General features: G+C 37.9%; 1 pseudogene; it reads left to right on the top strand.

Annotated features, from left to right (window-relative positions):
* The first annotated feature begins 373 nt into the window (after window positions 1-373).
* LOC100458057 (glyceraldehyde-3-phosphate dehydrogenase-like) lies at window positions 374-15,829 on the top strand (annotated as a pseudogene).
* The last annotated feature ends 5,085 nt before the right edge of the window (window positions 15,830-20,914 follow it).

The raw sequence follows: 20,914 nt of genomic DNA, 5'->3' as shown, positions 1-20,914 counted from the left end.
TTTAAAAAATCCAGAAGAAATTTTAATTTAGAAAAAAAAGAAAAACTAAAGTTTGCGCTACTCATACTATTGACTTACATTCAAGTTGATATCCTTAGTGGGAGAAGAACCACACAAAATGAGTGGGCTGATAATATTAGCCAAAATAAACATATCCATAGAAAACTGTCATTCTATCTCCAAAAGCGTATTAATAGTATTTTTAGTTTATTATGTCTGCAACTTACTGATCATGCTGATATACTGGAAGTTATAGCAATAATTTTTTGTCAAGGATTCTTTAAGACCCAAAAACTATTGAGAAATCTTGGTCTAAGGAGAAGAAAAGAGAGCCGAAGATTGAAGCTTGAAGAAGTCCAGCATTTCAGATCAGATGGAGGAGCACTGGCTGGTAAATGAAGAAGGAGAAGGAGCAACTGAAGAGGCAGTAGACAATCCAAAAGGGTCTAGTATTATGGAAACCAAGTCAGTGGAGGATCTACTGGAGTGGCATGGTCAGCTTTGTTGTGCTTTGATAAGAGGGTAAGTGATAAGAAACTTATTAATGTTTGTCGAACTTAGCTTCAGGGAGATGATTGATAACTTTGGTTTAGCCCTTTCAGAGGAAGATTAATTAATGAATGAGAGCTAAGGAAATGGAGCCGTTGAGTAAAGACAAGTGTTGCCTTGCTGTGCTACTTCTTATGCACAGGTAAAGACGGAGAGAATTAGGGTGGTAACAGGAGGGGAAAATAGGATAAAGAGATGTTTATAAATTAAAAGAGTTCTATATACTTAAACGCTGATGAGGAAAATCCAGTAGAAAGAGAGAAGGAGAAGATATAGAAGAGAAGGAGGATGATAAAAACATGATAAGAAAGAAATGGGCTTCTGATGTTGATAAGAGGATTGGCCCAATGGCAAGGAGTGTCACCTCCAACCACAATGGGAGGGGGAAACAATGGGTACAGAGGCAGGTAGCCTTGTGGTGAGGAAGGTACTTTAAGTTTAGCCTGCTTGGAATCCCATCATTTTAGTTTTTAATTCTGTGCTCTCTCCATTACATTACAATTCCTTGAATGTAAACTAAAACAAGAGGGTTTAAAATAACAGTATTTTGCATATTCATCTCTCCTTGCTTTCCTTTTTCATGCCTTCCACTACCTTGCCTGTGCTCCCCCTTCCCCAGTGGGAACAACAACAACAAGGAGCTCTCTTAAGTTTACTGAGTAGGGTCAATAATTCAAAGCCCTTTGTGGACTTGTATAATGGTGAACATTTCTGCCAGGAATCATACCGTAACTGGGCTTTGAGTAAGAACAGAGTCCATATGCCACTACTCTTTTCAGGCATTAAATCAAAAAGAACGGGGGAAAACCTCTGAATTCAAGCACATAACTTGTCACCTCTCCTACATCATGTCAGTGTATACTGTGAATGCTACGAAATTTAGGAGGTTTCTGGTAAGGAAAATTATTTGTGCTTTTGAAAGAGAGTAGGTAGAAATACGGGAAGTTAAAGATTAATTACTTCTTCCAAGCAGGAACAAAACTGGGCTACTGTTCAACTTCACTTCAGTTTTGATTCTAAATTAGCTTTAAAAATCACAATAAAATGGACAAATAAGTAATTCTTGATGATACGGCGCAAGGATGAAGAAATCACCTATTACTTTGGATGCTTCATGCAGAAAACAAACTCTTCTAAATGAAAGCTTGCATCAGGGAAATAACTTCATTATACCGAAATATTTTCATTGTATATTTCATTATACAGAAATAGTTCTGACCTACAGAATTTTAGATTTCCATGGGCACAAAATTTTTAATTAAGTATAAAAATTTGTAGAGGCATTCTTTTGTTATACACCTAAAACCTTATATTAGATTGAAAGCTCTTTAAAGGGGAACTTGTTTTTGAATAAGTTGAACTATATCAAATTTCTGACTTTTGAGCTAAAAAGGATAGAATATCCAAAGTGGCATGGGGTTCAATTTAATACTAGAACCATGTAGCACATGATAGGCACTTGATAAATTATTTTAAAATGAGCAAATAAACCTGAGAACTCAGGGATGTATTCTATTCTATCTGGAAAATGCATTCTAGAAAAGGATATCAATAGCAAGCCAACTTCAAACATTCAACAAAACAGCACATGATTGCAAATTAACTACTATACAAACACAAAAACTTATAATTATCAAATGAGTTCTTGACAGTTTCTGATAGCATCAACAAAAATCAACTGTGGAAAGTCTAAAATTTACTCGGTTGGTATTCTAGAAATGCCAGCCTTGTAGAGGTCAATGAAACATTAGCCAAAGTGGGAAACAAATCCACGCTGAAGGATGTAGGTCCAATTACTGAAAGTAACTTTTTTTCCCAATTTCATTTTCATATATTAGGAAAACATCAGAAAAAGTTCATAAACTCTGAAAATAAACAAAATACAACTTTTTGCAATTATGTTGAATTTAAACTTGAATGTTATCATAAACCTGGAAATTTTTAGGTTGAGCACACTTAACAGAAGTTGCAATTTTCAAGTAATTTTGGAATTTAGATATTAAGACTAGTGCCCAATCTAAATTTCAGAGCACTACAATATCTACAAACACACACAGCCCAATACCTATCATATCCCCCTATTTTGTTTTTTATAGCACTTATCATTATTTAAAACAAATATTTATTTAATAAATAGGTGAATCTATTTATTTTGTAATTATATATTGAGCCCCTATCCTGTAAAAACAATTATCTTTTGTTTCTTAGTCATAAATATTTTTAACAGATGATAGCTCTAATTCAGGAGGCAGGAAATCTTCTTTTTCTTTTTCTCTCACTAATGAAAACATAAACTGTTCTATGTGATAAAAGCCAGTTATACTAGTCATGTATTTTAATAAAGCCATCATAAATTACTAACTTTTAATAAAAAATTTTAAAAAGCATGTGTGCCCATTTTTGCAAGCAATTCAATAATAAACACAGCTGTTGCACTGAGACGCCTCAGTAACTGGTCTAATTAGTCATTTTTGAATCTGTGCTCCCATAAAATATTTCTGGCACTGTGTGCTAAACATGTACATGGCACATCTCACTGAATTCTCACAAAAATCCTTTGTGATAGGAGCTAATATTGTCACCATTCCTTTACATAAGGAAACTGAAGCTCAGTAAGATTAAGTAACTCTCCCAGGGTGACATGACTAGCAAGAAATAAAACTGTAATTCATATCCACACCTCATCCAAATCCCTTGTCTTTAATTTCTATGTTTATATGGTCTCTCACTTGGGAATAAGAACTTCTTCCTTTTTCAAACACTTAATATTGTCCCACCATCACAAGAAGTCACCAGCATCAGGAGAGGTGGCAGGCCATCTTAGGGAGGCCACAGAAACTGTGGTCCTCTTCCCATGCCCTATGAGAGAGATACACATTTAAATAATTTAAATATTTAAGGCTCACTCTACTTCTTAAAATATGCAGCTTTATACCGTGTTTAAGAACTTCAAAGGTAAACCCAAGTTCATGGCCCCGGTTAACAAATTATTCTCTCTGCTTCAGAGCTATGATCGACAGCAATTCCCTTTAACTGGAATGATTACACCCTTCCCTCCACTCAAAGCATAACTTTATGCTTTTTCTCTTGGACTCTCTTCAAGACCCTCCTTCTCAATGAAGTGATTCCTGCACGACCTTAACTGACCCCAGGGCAAAAAAAAATGTTTGCTTATTTCCACCAAGGGCACCCCATGCTCCGGAAGGGCTGGGTGTATCTTTGTTTCTCTCCCCTGCATAAGTCAGTATCAGTCCTGTCTACCTTATTACACTGGTGCCCCAAAAGCAAAGATTCTACATTGAGTGTGTTCTCAGTAGTTATGATTTAAATCCAGACTAAAATGCTACAGATGATTGTGTCATTCTGCTGAAAAGCAAAGTTCTGTTCACAAGGTCACCAAATCCTTTCCCGCTTTAAGTGTTTGCTATTACTGGCTGCCCCGCAGTCCTGTGCCACCTCCCAGACCAGGAAGCACATGCTATTTCCTATCCCTCCTGCTACTTTGCAGGAAATGCTTGGCTTTGAATAATCGGGGATGCATTGGCTGGAAATGCTAGTGGTGGAGACAGAGGGGAGGCTGACACCAAATCCAGACAGTGTAAGGACTTTTCCCTAGCCGGGTGTTTGACTTTCTACATTTCCTCCTGCTGTTCGCCTCTAAGTCCTGTCTACACATAAATAGTCATCTAGTCCAGTTAGATGTGAAGTCTAAATACTAAGTGATATTAAGTATTTTTACTAGTAAAATACCGTGAATCATCATATTAAAATGATTTTCTGGTCCCAAATGCTGTTTACAATACAATTCTAAATTGTTACTATCCGCCTAAAATCAGGAGGCATTTTGTAACTATCAAACAGCAAGAACGTTTCCATGGTTCCGTTAGGAAAAACAACATAAAATTCTAACTCACTTTAATTCTATATCCACCAACAGTAAACAAACTATTCACAGGAAGAAAACAAATTGATTTTGAGTCACAGAGGAAAGAGTAAGAGAAAATTGCTAATATTTATTGTGTGTTTATTACTAGGTCAATTCAGATTCTCTAAGAAGCAGGCACCAAGACAGAATTAGATGTGAAAGAAATACACTCAGAGAAATGCTCTTGAAGGATAAACACGCCAAGGAGCAGGAGGAACTGTAAAAACCTCCAGATCATGTTGCTGTTTTCAATAGTTCTTTATTTAGAACTAAATGAAATTGTCTGAGTTTTGACAATTATAATATTTTATTTCTGATTAATCAGAAAATAGTTTGCCATAAAATTTTATCATTTCTGATATTAGCACATAAATTTGTTTTTATTTTAATTTCAAAACTAATGTCAAGACTGAGCAAATCACAGGATGGAAGCACCTGTGAGTGCCTGGGACCCTCAAGATCATCAAATCCAGCTTTCCCCGCAGAGATGGTCTTTCAACTTTTGCCTGAACATCATCCTTGTGAGGGAAATCATTTCCTCACAAAGCAATCCAGTTTACTACTGGAATACTGCAATTATTTGAAGGCTTGTCTTTTTATCTCTTTTTATGTAGCCTTTAGGGAAAATCTTGCTACAGCTTTCCACCTAGAGCTATGAAAGGGGATACTGGAAGAAAGTTACGGGGTGCCCCTTCTTCTCTGGCCTGGGCTAATGAACCCTAGTTCATCTCATGATTTCTTCTACACTATTGTTTCTAGAATGATAACCACCTCAGTCAACCTCCTCTAGATCTCCTATAATTTTTTTAATATCCTTCAAAATATATGGCAACCATAACTTGATTGTCCAGCCAAATGAAGCGACTACACTAAATATAGTAGGATAATCTAGTATCTGTATTTCTCCTAATGAATTAGATTCTTGGCATCAAATGCCACAGCATTGCTTCATATGAATTGGTACTTAAAAGAAAACCTGATGCCACAGAACTATAAAATTAAATCCAGGAAGAACCTCAAAGACGATCTTCTTCCAACATCCTCTTTCTCAGATAAGGAAATTAAGATTTTAAAAGATCTTGTGCCAAAAGTCACACGGTTGACTTGTGGCAGTTGAGATTAAATTTTAAAACTCCTAATGCAATGTTCTGTTTTGTTTTATTTTCCTGCAAAGTGTGATTGAGCTTGTTCTCCCTACCCATCATCCACTTGTTTCTTAAGCTAAGTGCAAAATTTTACATTTATCCTTTTGTACATGCAATTTAGAGTTTGTGAGTTCTCTGAATCACCAGCCTTAGGAGTCTTTTTAATGATTAAGTGAAAAGAATTTGAAAGTGGGCTAGTAAAATACCCTGAATCATCATATTAAAATGATTTTCTGATCCCAAATGCTGTTTAGTCCCACTTTTCTCCCAAGGGCTGCCCCTGTGCTCTGTTCTGACTGGGCCCGTTCTTTTGCCTTACCTACTTTCTTGATCTTGATAGCAAAACATCTGGATCTACTGGATAACACTGGGTCATCTTTGTCTTTACCCAAGGCAAGTATGCCACCTTATAAAGGACTTTGCACTGGACACGATGGCTTACACCCTACTCGAGAGGCTGAAGTGGGAAGATCATTTGAGCCCAGGGGTTCAAGACTGCAGTAAGCTATACTCATTCCACTGCACTCCAGCCTGGGCGACAGAGTGAGATCCCTAATAATAATAATAAATAAATAATAAAGGAGTTTGCTTCTGTTGATCTCTGAGTCTTTAAATATGACTAGCACTTACTCATTCTCCTTAGTTGAGACCTTAGCTAGTGTTCTGACTAAATAGCTTATCCTAGCAATAGTTGATCATGTCATTTTACTAGCTCACTTTACCTCCCCAGATGGCAGATCCTCGTTCCCCAAGTAGAACCTGAGATTTGGTGCCATTAATTCATAGTTTTATCTCCACCTATTCATGTCCATCAACATTTACTCAATTATTTCTAGCATGTCTGCTATGTGTAAAGCACATATGAGCTTTCACTTTTTCATTTGGTGGCTTGTTTTGGCTCTTTAAACTTATAGTTAAAGCCTACTGATTTCTTCCCAGGTTTGAGTATTTCACTCTATTGTTAAAGTCTACCAATTTTTTCTAGTTAATGTACAAATGCACTTTAAATCCAAGGAAACCAGTGCTCTGAAGCCGAATGTAGCATGTATACATCTTAAATGTGTAAATTAGGTATCTTTTGCCCTTAACTGGCAGGTATGGATTTATTGGTTTGCTAACAATTTAACAGTACTCTTGCTGTAGTTATTTGCTCTAAGATACTCACTGGAACCACAATTTAATAACAAGGCCTACACAGCCAATATATTAAGTTGCTGTTATAGAGGACTCAGTCATTAACTCAGTAATTTCATTTTAGCTTCTCTGTGTTGGTGGTGGTGGTGTTATTTCAGCTTCTGTTTCTCCTTATATTCCTGGCCCCCACCAAAGATAACATGGAGATTAAGTGATTCCGTATTCTGTGCTAATTGTGGTCAGGAAGAAAAAAGAAAACTATCTAGACAGCACTCCCTCTCTCAATAGCTTCTCTTCCCTACCTGTCTATTGAGGCTTAGCAGGAGACAATGCCTTGAAGGAAGACTAAGTCATTTAAAGACTGCTATTACTTCCTGGTAACAAAATGAAACACGGCAAGTTACAATTTTATTAATATGAATTTTATTTTTCTTTCTCTCAATTATCCACTTATCCATCTATCCAAAAGCAAACAAGCAAACATATTTCAGAAGCCCCTCCTATGAGCTCAGCAGTTTGATCTAGTTAATTCAAGGGAACATTAGGGTGAGAAAATCTTTGAATACTCTGAAATTTAACATAAATTCACATGAGAAGGTATGAGAGTTTTATACTTGGTTTCAGAAAAGAGAGATCCCTATGAAAACTTTGAATTGTTGGAGCTTGATATAGTAATCCCAGCTCAACTCACTCTGCATTTGGTTGACATTGACTAGTATACCCTGATAGATCCTAATACACCTACTGTAAAGTCCTTATCTTGACTTAACTGATCCTCTAGATAGAAGCTTTGCTGCCCCCACACTGGTGCTCCCTAGGAATCATGAAAAAGAGTTCTAAAAGTTTAGGGGAAGTCAATCAAACATACCAAACACAGGAATTATAGAGGCACATGCCACTGGACTACTTCTGAAATTAGTAATCTGATTAATTATTAACTCCTTGCAAAAACTCAAGGCAGTCTAGTACAGAGTAAAGAGCTAATCTACCTACATCTAAATCCTTCTCTGATTATTACAACTTGTGTAACTATGTACACTTTTCTTAACATTTTTTGTCTCAGTTTACCTATAAAACAAAGATGTTAACAGTACTTATCAAGAAGGTTAAATAAATTAATACATGTAGAAAACTTAGTGTGTACTAACTGTTATAAGTGTTAGGTATTATTTTCCTAATCTCAACCTTGTAATAATAAAATCTCAACCAACCTTCTAATAATAAAAAGGATAACATAAACATATTCCATTATGTTTAAACTCCATACCATGTGAATCCTTAGTAGGAATTCTAATTGTCTTAGTCTGTTTTATGCTGCTCTAACAAAATACCTAAGACCGGGTAATTTATAAAGAAAGAAATGTATTTGGCTCACAAATGTATTTGGCTCAGGCTGGGAAGTCCAAAATTAAGGGGCTGTATCTTATGAGGGCCCTCTTGCTGTGTAATCTCATGGCAGAAGACAGGAGGGCAAAAGAGCATGACAGAGGGGGAAGAAGGGGACCAAATTTATCCATGTATCAGGAACTCACTCCTGTGACAACTAATTCACTTCTGCACTAATGGCATTAATCCATTCATGAGACCAGATGTGGTCTTATAACCTAACCATTTCTTAAAAGTCCCACCTCTCAAACCTATGGCATTGAGAATTAAGATTCCAACAAATGAACTTTGGAGGACACATTCAAACCATAGCACCGATATACTGTCTACAGGCCTTTGTTTACAATTCTTTGACATATCTGACCCCAGACCATACACACTGTGACAAACCAAAAGATTTTCTTCTGTTGCTGAAACTCTGTCATCGGGCAGTGAAGGCATGAAATTGAGAGGTGAAGCCGGCTGGGCTTCTGGGTCGGCTGGAGACTTGGAGAACTTTTCTGCCTAGTGAAAGGATTGTAAACGCACCAATCAACACTCTGTGTCTAGCTAAAGGATTGTAAATGAACCAATCAGTACTCTGTAAAAATGCACCAATCAGTTCTCTGTGTCTAGCTAAAGGTTTGTAAATGCACCAATCAGCACTCAGTAAAAACGGACCAATCAGTGCTCTGTAAAATGGACGAATCAGCACGATGTGGGCAGGGCCAAATAAGGGACTAAAAGCTGGCCACCTGAGCCAGCCCTGGCAACCCGCTGGGGTCCCCTTCCACGCCGTGGAAGCTTTGTTCTTTCGCTCTTTGCAATAAATCTTGCTGCTATTCACTCTTTGGGTCCGCACTAACTTCATGAGCTGTAACATTCACTGCGAAGGTCTGCAGCTTCACTCCTGAAGCCAGCGAGATCACGAACCCACTGGGAGGGACAAACAACCCTGGACATGCCATCTTTAAGAGCTGTAACACTCACTACAAAGGTCTGTGGCTTCACTCCTGAAGTCAGCAAGATCACGAACCACCGGGAGGAATGAACAAGTCCGGACGCACCACCTTTAAGAGCTGTAACACTCACTGCAAAGGTCTGTGGCTTCACTCCTGAAGTCAGCAAGACCACAAACCCACCAGAAGGAAGAAACTCTGGACACATCTGAACATCTGAAGGAACGAACTCCGGACACACCATCTTTAAGAACTGTAACACTCACCGCGAGGGTCCGTGGCTTCATTCTTGAAGTCAGCGAGACCAAGAACTCACTGGAAGGAACAAATTCCAGAAATAAAATGACTGAAGTAGCCATTACATGACCACGATATTTATTATTATATGTAAATAATTAAGTATATAAATGTCTCTTTTTTCAGGGTTCAAAACTAACTTCGGTGCTAAATGGAGAACTGAGACAATCATACAGGCTTGGCAGATTAGAGAGGGAAAAACATGGTTTGAATTAGCCTATGAATTGTTTCTATATCTTCTCTCACTTGAGCATGATTAAATAAACATTTACATATTCACAATAGCAATTAGAAGAAAACATTTTAAACATGTTGCATTAAACTAAAAAATCTAAAAACATACAAACAACCATTCCAACCACTACCTTGAACCTACAAGTACTATTTTATCCTTCAGGATCCCAAGCAACACATACATTTAAAGCAGAGAGCTCACAAGAACCCCAATAGAAAGGAAACAGCTGGTTAACAGCTGCATAGTGATACCATATGCCAGTTTTCAATGAAAAATAACACGTTTGATTAGAGCCTATAAGCTAAACCTCTTATCCCTGGTTATTTTGTGGCTAAACAAGGTTCTCTCATGTTTTATTCCCTTCACATTTGGGCCCCATCCTGCAGCCCTAGATTAAAGGCAAAGAAGAAAAATGGATTTCAATCACATTATCTGCTAAATCCAAATTCAAAACTATTATTCATTCAAAGTAAATATGCATAGCATATCATGAGAGAGAACATTTTGTTCAAGGAGACCCAAAGAAAGCATGTTAATTATAACTTGTATTCACGTAGCACCTAACTTAGGAGGAATTCAAAGCAAATGCACGTGTGGAAAAGGTCAAACCCACCAGCGAAACAGGAAAGCCATGGAGCTTCTTTTCCATTCCATGTCATCCATATAAGGCGGGGTTTCCTTTTTTGTCTAAGTTTAGACATCATCAGAAAAGTCAAACCACAAGAGAATGATGAAAATTGTGCTAAAATGTGGTTGATGTTTATGTTTTCTGTACCAGCACAACTCTTTGGTGGAAAGTCTGAATCAGCTTCTCTGAGAACTTACTTATGATACATAATTAGAAGCTTTTATTCCTAAAAAAAATTTTAGCACTCGATAAAGCTCATCATATAGTCTGTATAACCAGTACACAAGGTTATAGCACTATGAGAGTTCAGAAAATAAATGAAGCTTTGGTTCTGTGGTGGGAGAGGTCAATCATATCCACAGGTTGAAGGCAGTTGTTAACTCAATAGGCAGAAATAAGGAAAAAAATTGAGACCTACATACAAGGAGGATAAAATGACATAAAACAGGATAATGAAGAGAAAAAAGTGAGGGATATAAAGGGAGTGGTGAGTAGCCCCATACGTCTAAGGATGGGTTAGGGTTAGAAAATTTTTGACATGGGGAGTATTGTATAGGGCTTAAAAGTGAGGGTGTGAATCCCAGCTCTACCACATGGTTCTCTTGTGACCTTGAATAAGTTACATAAACTCTTCAAGCCTTGGTTTCCTCTTCATTAAAATGGAGTTAATAATATTATACAGCTCATATGGTTTCCACAAAGATTAAGTGAGATAATCCCTGTGATAATCACAAAGGGAGAAAGTATGTTCTATTATTCATCTTTGTATGTTTCGAAGTAAGCACAGTGCTTGTTATATAGTAAGTGCTCAATAAGTGTTAGCTTCCATGATGATTAAGAATTTTAAGATAAGAAAGGTAGATCCAGAACAACAAGACTTTGGGCTATCACATTAAGGGACTTGGATTGTATATAATGATAAATGGAGAGACAATAGTAAAGTTTGTGATCAGAACATTGCTTAAGTTAATCTAGAAAATAAATTGTAAGGAGACTAGAGTTAGGACTACCATGGAGGAGGCTAAAGAGAGCCCAAGCTAGATGGGTGACTGTGCATCTGGAAAGAGGAGAAAGACAGAAGAAATATCTTGGAGGAAGCTTAGGAGCAACCCACAGGAAAGCCATAGAATATTTTCTTTAGCTGGGCATGGCGGCAAGCGCCTGTAGTCCCAGCTACTCGGGAGGCTGAGGCAGGAGAATTGTTTGAAACCCGGAAGCTGAGGTTGTAGTGAGCGGAGATCGCGCTACTGCACTCCAGCCTGGGCAACAGAGCGAGACTCCGTCTCTACAAAAAGAAAAAGAAAAGAAAGCCATAGAATATTTCCTACATCTTCATAAAAACAAAAGGACTGAATTCATAAATGACTTAAGCTCAACATTAGACTGACCACTGGGACAATAACACAAACTCTAAGACTCGAATATCCTGAAGATATAAATTCCAGATAAATTAGACATTTACTGGCAGGAAGTTAGAACTTTCATCTTAACGAAGAAAAATTCAGGAAAACAGACTATTTCTATGACTTAGACCTCAATCAAAGTCCCGAGGGAGATATTTATTTAATAAAATAGTTAGGAGTGCTGACTGGGTAGCCAAACTACCCGAGTTCAATTTCAGCACCGCCACTTTCTAGTTGTGTAGCAAGCTACTCAACCACTCCATACCTGTTTGCTCCTCTATACAATGCTCACCCCTGCTGGTATCTAATTAATAACAGTATTTATTTTTAAAGGTTTTTGTGAGGATTAATGATTTAATACACTTTAAACACTTAGAAGTGTGCCAGGTACATAATTAACCATTGATAAATGTTAGCTTTTTTTTTTTTTTTTTTTTTTTTTGAGATGGAGTCTCACTCTGTCGCCCAGGCTGGAGTCCAGTGGCGCGATCTCGAATAACTGCAACCTCCCCCTCCCAGGTTCAAGCAATTCTTCTGCCTCACCTTCCCAAGTAGCTGGGACTACAGGTGCATGCCACCATGCCCAGCTAATTTTTTGTATATTTTTTTAGTAGAGAGGGGGTTTCACCATGTTAGCCAGGATGTCTCGATCTCCTGACCTCATGATCTGCCCACCTCAGCCTCCCAAAGTGCTGGGATTACAGGCGTGAGCCACCATGCCCTGCCAAATGTTAACTATCTTAATTCCTGTGCTATTTGGATTTGATTTGGGCCAAGATTTACTGGTGGCAGGTGGATCAATCCCAAATGCTATGCCACTTTCCCTGTAATTCACAATGATGACCCATACACCATGATATACCACTGCCCCTAATAAAACAGATTCATTTTTCACTTCCCCAGCCTCCCACATACCAAAGATACAAAGTTTGACAATTTTGCACATAGTATGAAATGTTACTCTTCCTTGCCTGCATCATGCATGTTCACATCATAAAGTGAAATGGCTCTAAAAACCAAGTATTGTGGCTTCAGATGACTGATAACAAATGTTAAAACAAATTCCCGATTTAGGTTAAACAATCTCAAATACTTTCAATATTTGAATGATTTTTTAAAAGAGACATTTTTCAAATATGAGTTACAAAAACAAAATCCATATTCAAAGTACATTCTGTATAGGGATTTAAAAGAAAATTAGCCGGGCATGGTGGCTCATGCCTGTAATTCCAGCACTTTGGGAGGCCGAGATGAGAGGATCGCTTGGGCCCGGGAGTTTGAGACCAGCCTGGACAATATAGTGAGACCTTGTCTCTCCAAAAAAAAAAAAAAATTAATTAGCTGAGTATAGTGGTGCATTTGTAGTCCTAGCTACTTGGGAGGCTGAGGTGGGAGGATCACTAGAGCCTGTGAGGTGGAGGTTGCAGCGAGCCAAGATTGAGCCATTGCATTTCAGCCTGGGCAACAGAGTGAGACCTTGTCTCAAAAATAAATAAATAAAATAAAATAAACCAATTTTGTGTTATCTTTTTAGAAAATGAGTTTAAAAATAATAAAAAGTCTTCTGTTTATCATCACAGAGTAGGCAATTTCTCCATAACTACTATGTAAAATATAAAATGTAGACAATGAACTCATAAAAAATAAAATAATTATACTGTTTATCACCACACGATTGCTATATAAAATTATGAAATATTTATTAATTCAAGTGTCTTATTCTAACACACAAACTGTCTGTTGCACATAATGGGCCATTTCAAGCCTTTGATGTTTAATTACTATTTAATGATAGACTACTAATTCCAAACCAGTTCACAAGGTTGAAACTGTTTCTTGGATCAGTTCAGCATCCACTGCAATTTTAACTACCCTGAATTACTAATTTAGTATCATCATGGACATGCTAAATTAATTATTTCACTCAATATTGAGCATAAGCTAAGTGCATTGGAAATCTGCATTTCTTGATATCTGAAAGAAATAAGAAACTAAGAAAGAGCTACAGATTTTTTAAAGAGCATTCAGAAAACTTCAGAATGAATTAGTGCAAGTAACCACAACTCTCTAATTTCTAGGCAATACTTTATTTCATTAAACATGGAATCTTTGAAATATTCCTTTAACACAGAATAAAGTTTTATGTATCCCAACTTGTCCCATACTGATCAGAAAGTGACAATCATGAAGTGCCTAAAGAAACCCTTTAAAAGTCAAGATGACCTTTCCAGAATGTACACTCCCATTTTGTGCATAATTATTCTACATGGCAAACAAAAAGACCATGATTATTTTATAAAACCACATCTGTCTAGATAAAGCAAACCATATTTTTATGTCACTCCATAATATTAAGCAACATGATTAAGTATTCACATCTGTTATCCTTTTATTCTTCTCCTTTATCATCAACTAAAAAGAAAACATGAAAGAAGTGAATTGATCTTTAACAGAGGAAAAAGGAAAATACCCCACCTTTGGCTTATCAACACTGGCAACTATTACCAAGCTCTGGGCTCAAAAGACCTTATAATTGCCTTCAGGGTAAGGGACAGTAACAACATCCAAATTCCTCCCAACAGACCTTCCATGCAATTTATCTTATTGCCTCCTGGAAACAAGATGTATATGTTAGGTTTGCAGTGTCAGTGTGATCCTTTCCATTCTTCAATGTGAGAAATAAGCAGGTAGCAATATGTATCATGGCTAAAAACTCAGGCTTGTATTAGAATGCCGAGAGTTCAAATCTTAGCAACCCCACTTACAGAATGTATGATGCTGGGCAAACTATTTCTCTAAACTTCAGCTCTTTTATCTATAAAATAGGTCCACATAAAGCGCTTAGAACAAACTCTGGTACAATGTAAGTCCTCAATAAATAGTAAACAATAAAATTATTATCACAACTTAATTAAGAGTGACAGATACATTCTGCAGCAAAGGCATGAATGATGATTGTATTTGTGTGACTGGATAAGGGCTTTCTGTTTGTTATTTTCAGTCAGAGGAGACAGCATTAGAGAAATAAGTGAGGCCAGGATTCAGTTCTCAGAAGCATAGAATAAGCCCTATTTTGGCTCCCTTCTCCCATTAGAGACAGCCGCATTTTCTTGTGCAGCACAGTGCCTGCCACATCCCTGAGACACAGTGGTGAAGGTGAAGGCCGGAGTCAACAAATTTGGCTATACTGGGTGCCTGGTCACTAGGGCTGCTTTTAACTCTGGTAAAGTGGATATTGTTGCCATCAATTACCCCTTCATTAACCTCAACTACCTGGCCTACACGCTCCAGTATGATTCCACCCATGGCAAGTTCCATGGCACCGTCAAGGCTGAGAATGGGAAGCTTGTCATCAATGGAAATCCCATCACCATCTTCCAGGAGTAAGATCTCACCAAAATCAAATGGGGTGATACTGGCACTGAGTACGTTACGGAGTCCACCAGCATCTTCACCACCATGGAGAAGGCTGGGGCTCATTTGCAGAGGGGAGCCAAAAGGGTCATGATCTCTGCCCCTCTACTGAAGCCATCATGTTCATGATGAAAGTGAATTATGAGAAGTATGACAACAGCCTTAAGATCATCGGCAACGCCTCCTGTACCACCAACTGCTTAGCGCCCCTGGCCAAGGTCATCCATGACAACTCTGGTATTGTGGAAAGACTCATGATGACAGTCCATGTCATCACTACCACCCAGAAAACTGTGGATGGCCCTTCCAGGAAACTGTGGCCTGATGGCCACAGGGCTCTCCAGAACATCATACCTGCATCTACTAGCACTGCTAAGGCAATGGTCAAGGTCATCCCTGAGCTGAACAAGAAGCTCACTGGCATGGCCTCCCGTGTTCCCACCGCCAAGGTGTTGGTCTTGGACCTGACCTGCCATCTGGAAAACCTGCCAAATATGATGACATCAAGAAGGGGGTGAAGCAGGCTTGAGAGGACCCTATCAAGGGCATCCTGGGCTACACTGAGCACCAGATTGTCTCCTCCGGCTTCAACAGTGACACACAGTCTTCCACCTTTGATGCTGGGGCTGGCATTACCCTCAACGACCACTTTGTCAAGCTCATTTCCTGGTATGACAATGAATTTGGCTATAGCAACAGGGTGGTGGACCTCATGGCCCACATGGCTTCCAAGGAGTAAGGCCCCCGGACCACCAGCCCCAGCGAGAGTACAAGAGGAAGAGAGAGGCCCCCAGCTGCTGGGGAGTCCCTGCTGCACTCAGACCTCACAACACTGAGGATGTCCCCTCTTCACAATTTCCACGCAGACCACCTGAAAAGGGAGGGGCCTAGGGAGCTCCACCTGGTCATGTCCTATTAGTAAAGTCCCCTGTGCTCAGTCAAAAAAGAAAAGAAAAGAAAAAGGTCTTACTTTATTGAGCAGCCATTATTTTTTAAGCCAGGCATGTAAATAATAAAAATAATTCAAGCAGTGAGGGTGGAGGATGCAGTCAATGAAGAAGAGATTGATATGCTCAGTAAGAAATCAATTGTAATAGGCTGGGCTCAACAGCTCATGCCTGTAATCTCAGCACTTTAGGAGGCCAAGGCAGGCAGATTACCTGAGGTCAGGAGTTCAAGACTAGCCTGGCCAACATGGTGAAACCCCGTCTCTACTAAAAATACAAAAATTAGCTGGGTGTGGTGGGGGGTGCCTGTAGTCCCAGCTACTCAGGAGGCTGAGGCAGGAGAATCGCTTGAACCTGGGAGGCAGAGGTTGCAGTGAGCTGAGATCGCGCCACTGCACTCCAGCCTGGGAGACTGTGAGACTCCGTCTCAAATAAATAAATAAATAAATACAAATCAATTGTAATAATTTAAACTAGAGAAGCGTACGACCTGAACTAAGGTAATGGAAGGAATTTACACTGCAAAAACCTTGATGCAACTCCAACATTCAACTTGTTATTAGATTCTGGGTTTTTAGCCTTAAGCCTGCAAGAAGGGTTGGTCTGTTTTATGGAGCAGAAAAAAAAGCATTGCCCATATTAAAGCTCATTTTAGCTAGAGTTTTTATCCTAAAGAAATAACCAAATATTAACTAATTTTATAATTAATTTAAGACCAGTACTCAATAGTTTTTTTTTAATAATATGAGTAACAAGACTAGGGCAATAAAGTGATGTTTTTGTTATGTACTCTGTAAAATTAGAATAATAATGGTACCCACCTTATCATGTTATTGTAAGAAGTAAATAAATTAATATATGTAGAATGTCAATACCTGACACATCCTAAGTAGTTTTAGTTAGTAATAATAGTAATGGTAGCAGTGTTGTTTAGAATATTATGAACCAGATAAGCCCATATCTAAATATTAGTTTTCTGACAACTTCAACTCTTCAGAAGTAAGAAAAAGGGCAGCAGGTTACCATAGATTTTATCTTAGCACTCCTTCCTTTAAGACCTTTATTCTTTTTTTATTTAACATGTGACATAGGAAGCTTCTAAATTATCCTACAACTTAGTAAAATTGACAGACTAAAGGAGTGGTAAACATGAAAACTAAGGGCCTGATACTTAGGAAATGGATAGGAAAGCTAAAAACCAAATGCCACAGGGAAAGAAACATTTGTTAGGTTCAGTTGCTTAGTGTACATTAATTCATTTAATCCTCATAACAGTTCTTGAAGGTAGTGAGAATTCTATCCATTTTCCAGATGGCAAGCCTGGGATGCTGAGCAACTAAGTAAGGAGCCCATATGTAAAGAGAGCCTTTGAAAATAAGTCACTCCGCCTTAGAAAAAGACTCCATCACATTTCATAGGGCACCTTGCCAACAAGGACAAGATGTATTGCTGAATAAATAAATAAATAATAAAGGCTGCATCCAACCAGATAAGGACATAAACAGGCATACTATTCTACTATCAGTCCTCACCAGAGGACTGTGGCCGTAAAAAGAGCTCAGAAATTTGTAAACAACTCCATGGGACCCCTTTCCCAAGCTTCTCCCTCTGTGCTATCTCTTTCCTACTTACTGGTTCCTAGGAGCTCTTCTTTTCAGTCCTCCAGCCAAAAATCTGAGGCTTTATTTACCCCCTTCTCTGCCACCTACTTCCTGCCGCTGCATCCACACTAAGTGGTGGGAAGATGGAGATAGAAAAACAGCAAGAAGGTTTGCTCTGTCATCTTGGGACCAGACTTACTCAAATCAAAGTTCTCTTCCTTCAGAATTTAAAGCCTCTGAGAGCATTCACTGCCACCACTACCACTAAGAGGCCACTTTCATGCTCTTTGAGTCTGAACTAAATGGCGTCTGCGGCTGTGTGTCTATGGCAAGGTGCTCTCTCAGGTCTCAGGCTACCTTGAGTCTAAGCCAGAAGATACCAGAGGAAAAAGTGAACAAATTCTGGTCTTCTTCCCACTACATCTGCTATTATTTATTTTTTAGATTCCTCAAATATCTGCTTTATGTATTCTGTCCAGGATGCACAGTTTCATTCAGTGGGAGAGACAGAGTAAAATGGATTTTAAATAACTCTCATCCTATTTACCCCATTCCAAAATATGGCAATAAAGAATTATGCTTCCATGATGTCTTTTAGTGTTGTTAAATGATGCTAAATTTTCATTTTAGAGGGCAGAAAAAATGTGAATATTCATCAAATACAACCAGGTACAACAGTAATTAAACTATCCCCCCAAAATACTTCCTATGCAATAAAATATATTTTTTTTAGAGAGAGGATCTCAGTCTGTTGCTTAGACTAGTCTCAAACTCCTGACCTCAAGTGATCCTCCTGCCTTGGCCTCCCAAAGTGCTGGGATTACAAGTGTGAACCACCACACCCAGCCCCCATACAATAAATATTTCATAAAGAATGACAGGTGGACTATTTGGAGGTGGGAGGCAAATCATCAGGAGTTCAAAATTAAATTCTTTTCAATTGTCAAAATTTAGTTCAATGGCTGTTAAAAAAATTACAATATTAGTGATTAACCTGTATACTTTGTCCTTACAAAATGTCAAGTTGTTATAGTTGTATTATTAATTATTATTATTTTCTGATGCCCTGGTGATCCTCCTGAGAAATAAATTTCCAGATAATTTAATATGTGATTTCTGTGACATAAACATTTAGATTACTGGAAATGGTAAATTGCTAAATGTCACCCTAGTTAAAAAAAATAGTTTAATGGTCAAAATATAGTATTTCACCTTGTAATATAATCAGTAATACTATAGTTACTTTCACAGTTGGACTTGTTAATGTAGTGAAATCCTCTGAACTGGTGACATTGATACATAAAATAATGTATTGTTAAAGTCACTGCTCAGTCAGTAAATGATTCTAGGTGCGCCCTTCACCAACAAATAACAATGTTTGTTTGGTTTTGAGTCGTAGAGCAGGACATTTTGAGTTCTAGAACAGGATTATGAGAAAGAGGCCAAGGAGATCTCAGGAAGATCCTCTCACATACATTTTCCAATTTAGGTAACAGGCAAGAAAGACTAAAATTTTCCCAGTGGAGAATCATCTGTTTTGACTTACACTTCACCCCCTCTCCCCTTCTTGGTTGATAACACAAAATCCACAAGGCTGATATGCTGAACACCCAGTGGTTCACTCCCCAGATGGCCACTTGGGGATGAAGTCCTCATCTTACCCAGCTATTGAGCATGTCCACTGCCTTGCCCTAGGAACCCTATACCAAACTAAGGACTGGTCAATGGGAGTGGCAGGAGGAAGTTGGATTCAGAGATCTATCTCAATTCAAGAACACTCTGAGGGGCCTTCTGAGCTCCAGAGCTCCCCTTGGGATGGCTGGAGACCTTCCTGTTATTGCACCTGAGTTCAGCCTCTCCTGCTGAAACCCCTTGCCTCACTCCCATTATTGTACTGTTGCTGACAACATTCCCCACTAAATCTCCTGCAAATAAACCTCTGTCTGTGGCATCTGCTTCCCAAAATTTGTCTAGGACAGCTGAGCAAGGGAAAGGGGCAGGAAAACACGTGCAAGTTAACAATACTGTATACAAATTAGTTTTTCAGATCACTCTCTCACTTTGCAGAAAGAGATTAAGGCAACCAAAAGGTACTAAATCACATGAGAGAAGGCAGAGTGTGGGAGGAGATGTGAATCTTTTTACTCAGTGATTTAACTCCAAATGAAGTATGTAAGGCAGTTAACAGAAAACCATGTGAATATTTATTTTCAAAAATGTTCCTCACATCATTATCTAGAACAGTGAAAAACATGAAAACACTCTAAATGTCTAAGAATGAGGAATTTATTAAATAATGAAAACATCACATGATGAATTTTCCACTAACCATTAGATTATACATTATTGTTAAGAGACAAGTACTAAACGAACTTATAAATGATCCCAATTCCATTGAAAATTATTATTTATAGATAATGTATTTTTAAGATAACGATTTGCTGGCTATGAAAATATGGATGATTTTTATATTCTATGTATTTTTCTGCTTTATAAATGTTTTTAATGAAACTGCATCATTTTATAACCAGAAAAACACAATTTTATTAAAAAGTTTCACCAAATATGTACCTATACAAAATTCCTTGACTAATAAAAATTACTCAAATGGAAAGTAAAAATATGTGCTTTTAAAAAGGATTATGTTTTCATGTTTTTAATAGCTAAAGGCATAGAAACAATTACTTAGGCAAGATAACACATTTGTAGAATATTTCAATGATTGAAATTCATTATTTGCACAACTTTATAAAGAGAAGATACCTCATTTTGCAGGGCTGAGTAGGAAATAACTTTATTTTGAAATTGAATCATTCAAAAATGTGGTCTGTCTGTGTGCGTTTTTTTGGTTCAAAAGATTCTTTGGTGGATAGAGCTGTTTGAGATTCATGATTTTAAAATACAGAAGAATAAATATCCTAAGTAATCCATTACAAGACTATATTAGGAATATCAAAAGAAGATGAGCAGGGACTAACTACTTGTGAAATTGTTCTTTATAAGATTGGATAAGCAAATATAAATAAATATACATTTAAAAGTTGTCCAAAGAAAGTATAAACTGTCAATAAACAAAAAGGTACAGAGATGAATGTGTGTTCTTTGTACTCAGGACAAGAGAGTACACGTGACAAAATATAAATGAATGATGAAAATCAAGAATTATACATGATTTATGATGAATCGTCGCTTAATAGATTCGAACTTACAAAGACAGCATACATGAACACAATGCTACAAAGAGTGCAAGACACAGGGAAAAGAAAATTGCAGGAGAGAGCCAACATGGCCAAATAGGAACAGCTCTGGTCT

This window comes from Pongo abelii, chromosome 5, assembly GCF_028885655.2.
Source record: "Pongo abelii isolate AG06213 chromosome 5, NHGRI_mPonAbe1-v2.0_pri, whole genome shotgun sequence".
Lineage (NCBI taxonomy): Eukaryota > Metazoa > Chordata > Mammalia > Primates > Hominidae > Pongo > Pongo abelii.
This window is presented reverse-complemented; position numbering and strand designations above follow the sequence as displayed.